Source organism: Colobus angolensis, unplaced genomic scaffold (genome assembly GCF_000951035.1).
Source record: "Colobus angolensis palliatus isolate OR3802 unplaced genomic scaffold, Cang.pa_1.0 Scaffold54, whole genome shotgun sequence".
Classification (NCBI taxonomy): Eukaryota; Metazoa; Chordata; class Mammalia; order Primates; family Cercopithecidae; genus Colobus; species Colobus angolensis.
Window position 1 is genome coordinate 4,577,298 of NW_012118932.1, and position 6,000 is coordinate 4,583,297.

Here is a 6,000-nt window from a genome sequence, read left to right on the forward strand (position 1 = left end):
ATTCATTTTTCCTTAAGCATTTGTTCAAAGGGATGAGGAACTTAAGACTTTATTTTTACATTAAGAACTACTTTATTGGGGTAGAATTGACATTGGTAAACTTAACACATTTATAGTGTAGAATTTGCTAAGTTTGGCATGTGTGTATTCCCATGAAACTATCATAATCCTTAAGATAATGACCATTCATCACTCCCAAAAGTTGCCTTGTTCCTGCTTCTAGTTGTTTTCTCTCCTGCTTCTTCCTACCTCCCCCATCCCTCAGGCAATCATTTATCAGCTTTCTGTCACTGTAGATTTATTTCCAGGCTCAATATTAATACATAAATGGCATTTTACAGTATGCATTCTTTAGGTCTTTTATAATACATTTTTGGTTAATTTGGGGTGAGATCAAAGTTTGTAGTTATTTTATCCATTTTATTAAGTGCATCAATCATTCATTCCTTTTATTTCTGAGGCTATCTCATTGTGCTTGTGCAGACATACTAGTTCGTTCATCCACTCACCTGTCAATGCATATTTGGGTTCCAGTCTTTGGCGATTCCAAGTAATGGTGTTATGATCATTTAGGTATAAGCCATGTATAGACATGCTCTTTCATTTCTTATGAGAAAATACCTAGCTATGGAATAGCTGGGTCATGTACTAGATAGATATTTAACATTTTAAGAAACTGCCAATCTTGTGTCCAAAGTGGTGGCACCATATTACACCAGCAGTGTGAGAGTTCTAAGTGCTCCACATTCTTGACAGCACTTGGTATGGCCAGTCATTTTAATTTTGGCCACTTTAGTGTGTGGTAGTATTTCATCCTTGTTTTAATTTGCATTTTCCTAATGACTAATGGCATTGAATATCTTTTCAAATTCTTATTTGCTGATCATATATCTTTTTTGGTGAAGTATTTGTTCAAATTTGTTGTTTATTAGATTATTTTTATTATTAAAATTGAGTTTATTCCACATTCGGATATAAGTCCTTTATCAGATAAATGATTTGCAAATATTTTCTCTTGGTCTATGACTTACCTTCCCATTCTCTTTACAGTGTTTTTCCAAGAGCAGACATTTTAATTTTTGTTAAAGTCAAGTTTATCAATGTTTTCTTTTGTGGATCATGCTTTTGATGTAATTTCTAAGATATTTTTGTCAAAGTCACCATGATTTTCTGTATTGTCTTTCAGAGTTTTAGGTTTTACATGTAGTTCTATATTACATTTTAATTTTGGCTTTTGTTTTTTTGGATTGAGGGTCATTTTTTGCAAACAGATATCCAAATGTTCCAATACCATTTGTTGAAAAGATTATCTTTTCTCCAGTGAATTGACTTTTCACCTTTTGTCAAAAGTCAATTGTTCACATTTGGGTGGATGTGTTTCTTGATTTCCTACCCAATTTTACTTTTTTGCTTTTTTTGTGTTTGCTTTTTTATATCAATACCATACAATGTTGCTTTATAATAAGTCTTGAAACAGGGTAATGTTAGTCCTACAGCCTCGCTCTTCTTTTTTAGCGTATTTTGACACTATTGAGCCCTTTGGGTTTCTATATGACTTTTGAACTCAACCTGTCAATTTCTTTAAGAAATGCTGGGATTTCTTTAGAATTACAATAATTTATAGATATACAGACTTCAGTTTATAAATCTTTAGAAGCTCATTTAAAAATCTGTTAGAATTCCTATTAAGTACTAATATGAAATGTACAATAACATAAACAATTGTCACAAATAAAATTCAAAGATGCCAATGTTTGATGAGATATTTTCCATAACCTGGGGTTGCTTCCTTAGAGTATTCCTAGGATGTCTACTGATCTGTCTATTAAAGTCATGCAGTGGGAACAAATGTTGATTTTCTTTGCCAAGAAAATACCATAGATGAATATTAAAAACAGTTCTGTAAGCCAAAATTCACATCTGCACACACTTAAAATGTAGCTCTTTTTTAAAAAAAATAATAATTTGTAATACATTCTGAAAAACACAGAAATGCTGTATATCTGGCTGGGTTACCAGTGTTTAGCCATAAGTGCAGTGATACAGGTTATACAATTACTGAAACTGATAAGTGTATTCTAAATTGTGGAAATATGTGTGTATTTTTGTGTTAGTAACTCTTTTTGGTATCTATTTCAGGCTTGCTTATAGTATATACATATGTAGAATATAAAGTTCAAAATATACTCTAGTGATGTAACCAACCAATTAGAGGAAATAAAATATTTTTAAGGGGAATATAATTTTTTCCTGGTTAAAAATTTATTTATTTCTTTATTTTTATTTATTTTGGTATATGAATAAGTTCTTTAGTGGTGATTCCTGAGATTATGGTGCACCCATCACCTGAGCAGTGTACACTGTACCCAGTGTGTACTCTTATCCTTCACTCCCCTCCCATCCTTTGCCCTGAACCCCCAAAGTGCATTGTGTCATTCTTATGCCTTTGCATCCTCATAGCTTAGCTCCCCCTTCTGAGTGAGAACATATGATGTTTAGTTTTCAATTTCTGAGTTACTTCACTTAGAATAACAGTCTCCAATTTCATTCAGGTTGCTGCAAATGCCATTGTTTCGTTTTTTATGTCTGTATGGTATTCCATGTTATATACATGCCACATTTTCTTTATCCACTCATAGATTGATGGGCATTTGAGCTTGTTCCATATTTTTGCAGTTACAAATTGTGCTGCTTTAGACATGCACGTGCAAGTATCTTTTTCATATAATGACTTCTTTTCCTCTGGGTAGATACTCAGGAGTGGAATTGCTGGATCAAATGGTAGATCTACTTTTAGTTCTTTAAGGAATCTCCATACTGTTTTCCATAGTGGTTTTACCAGTTTACATTGCCACCAACAGTGTAAGAGTGTTCCCTTTTCACCACATCCTTGTGAACGTCTGTTATTTTTTGATGTTTTGATTATGGCCATTCTTGCAGGAGTGAGGTGATATCACATTGTGGTTTTGATTTGCATTTCCCTGATCATTACTGATGTGGAGGACTTTTTCATATGTTTCTTGGTCATCTTTATATCTTCTTTCAAGAATTGTCTATTCATGTTCTTAGCCCCATTTTTGATGGCATTGTTTGTTTTTTTCTTGCCGATTTGAGTTCCTTGTAGATTCTGGGTATTAGTCCTTCAACAGAAGTATAGATTGCAAAGATTTTCTCCCCCTCTGTGGATGTTCTGTTTATTCTGCTGGTTATTTCTTTTGCTGTGCAGAAGCTTTTCAGTTTAATTAGGTAATTAAGTACCATGTATTTATCTTTTTTTTTTTTTTTTTTTTTTTGCTTTTGGGTTCTTGTTATGAAGCCTTTGGCTAAGCCAATGTCTAGAAGAGTTTTTCCAATGTTATCTTCTAGGATTTTTATGGTTTCAAGTCTTAGATTTAAGCCTTTGATCCATCTTGAGTTGGTTTTTGTATAAGGTGAGGGAAGAGGACTCAATTTCATTCTTTACATGTGGCTTGCCAATTATCCCAGCATCATTTGTTGACTAGGGTGACCTTTCCCCACTTGTTGTTTTTGTTTGCTTTGTCAAAGATCAGTTGGCTGTAAGTATTTGGCTTTATTTCTAAGTTCTCTATTGTGTTCCATTGGTCTATATCCCCATTTTCATACTAGTACCATGCTGTTTTGGTGACTGTGGCCTTATAGTAGTATAGTTTGAAGTTGGGTTATGTGATGCCTCCAGGTTTGTTCTTTTTGCTTCATCTTGCTTTGGCTATGCAGATTCTTTTTTGGTTCCGTATGAATTGTAGGATTATTTTTTCTAAAATTCTGTGAAGAATGATGGTGGTATTTCCATGGGAATTGAATTGAATTTGTAGATTGATTTTGGCAGTATGGTCATTTTTACAATATTGATTCCACCCATCCAAGAGCATGAGACGTATTTCCATTTGTTTGTATTGTTTATAATTTCTTTCAGCAGGGTTTTGTAGTTTTCCTTACAGAGATCTTTCACCTCTTTCTTTAGGCATATTTCTAAGCATTTTATTGTATTTTGCAGCTATTATAAAAGGAGTTACGTTCTTGACTTGATTCTCAGCTTGGTCACTGTTGGTGTATAGCAGAACTACTGACTTGTATATAATAATTTTGTATCCTGAAACTGCTGAATTCATTAACCAGTTCTAGGAGCTTTTTAGATGAGCCTTTAGAGTTTTCTTGGTATACTATCATATCATTGGTGAACAGTGACAGATTGACTTCCTCTTTACTGATTTGGATGCCCTTTATTTCCTTCTCTTGTCTGATTGTTCTGGCTAGAACTTCCAATATTATGTTGAATAGAAGTGGTGAGTGTGGGCATCCTTGTCTTGTTCCAGTTCTCAGGGGAAAAGCTGTATAATGTTAGCTGTGGATTTGTCATAGGTGGCTTTTATTACCTTAAGGCATGTCCCTTCTATGCCAGTTTTGCTGAGGGTTTTAATAATAAAGAGATGCTGGAAAATGCTTTTTCTGCGTCTATTGAGATGATTACGTGATTTTGTTTTTAATTTTCTTTATGTGGTGCATCACGTCCATTGACTTGTGGATGTTAAATCATCCCTGTATTCTTGGTATGAAACCCACTTGATCATGGTGGATTATCTTTTTGATATGCTGCTGGATTCAGTTAGTTAGTATTTTCTTGAGGAGTTTTGCATCTATGTTCATCAGGGACATTGGTCTGTAGTTTTCTTTTTTTGTTATGTTCTTCCCTAGTTTTGGTATTAGGGTGATACTGGCTTCAAAAAATGATTTAGGGAGGATTTCCTCTTTCTCTATCCTGTGGAATAGTGTCAACAGGATTGATACCAATTTTTCTTTGAATGTCTGATAGAATTCACCTGTGAATCTGTCTGGTCCTGGACTGTTTTTTTCTTGGTAACTTTTTAATTACCACTTTAATCTTGCTGCTTGTTATAGGTCTGTTCACAGTTTATATTTTTTCCTGGTTTAACCTAGGAGGGTTGTATAATTCCAGGAATTTATCCGTCTTCTCTAGATTTTCTAGTTTATTCGCGTAAAGGTGTTCATAGCATCCTTGAATGATCTTCTGTGTTTCTGTGGTATCAGTTGTAATATCTCCCATTTTGTTTCTTATTGAGCTTATTTGGATCTTCTCTCTTCTTTTCTTGGTTAATCTCACTAATGGTCCATGAATTTTATTTATCTTTTCAAAGAACCAACTTTTTGTTTCTTTTATCTTTTGTGGGCCTTTTTGTTTGTTTGTTTCAATTTCATTTAGTTCTGCTCTGATCTTGGTTATTTATTTTCTTCTGCTGTGTTTGGGTATGGTTTATTCTTGTGTCTCTAGTTCCTTGAGGTGTGACCTTAGATTGTCTATTTGTGCTCTATCACTTTTTGATGTAGGCATAAAAAATGCTGGGATTTTTATTGGGATTGTGCTGAACCTATAGATACATTTATGGAAAATTGACATAGTAACATATTTCAATCTTTTGCTCTATGAGTATAACACTGCTTCGTTTGATTAGGTCTTTGATTTCTTTGGCAGTGTTTTGCAGTTTTCAGTGTATGGGTCTTACATACTTTTTCTCAGATTTATTTTTAAGTAATTCATATTTTTGATGCTGTTGTAAAAGATATTTTAAAATGTAAATGTTCAGTTGTTCATTTGCTAGTAGTTCCATCATGTAAATGTGCTGATCAGTAGTTTGCTTCACATTAAGGAGAGACCCTCTGCAGATCTTTATGGCTCTCCCCCCGAACAGTTACCTTCCCAGCTATGAACTCAAGCTGCCAAGATCTCCATCGATGCTCATCTTTGTGTTCTGAACTCAGTAGTCATCTGGACTTGATCTGGTTTCCCTTCTCTGCCTAGTGGCTTGGAAACTCTTTAAAGACAGTAAGCGTGGCAAATGCAGAACACCTTTATTTGTTCCCCATCTCTTTCGTTGTTTGATGTTCAGTGTCTAAAACCCATTTTTTCATATCTTTTATACAGTTGTTTCCAGTGGGAAGATAATTCTGGTCCTTTTTATTCTC

At 34.1% G+C, this 6,000-nt stretch overlaps 1 protein-coding gene across 1 annotated transcript in view; it reads left to right on the forward strand.

Annotated features, from left to right (window-relative positions):
• The window catches only part of ATP13A4 (ATPase type 13A4), a 151,551-nt gene that overhangs the window by 70,048 nt on the left and 75,503 nt on the right, over positions 1-6,000 (forward strand). The gene's annotated exons all lie outside the window — the stretch shown is intronic.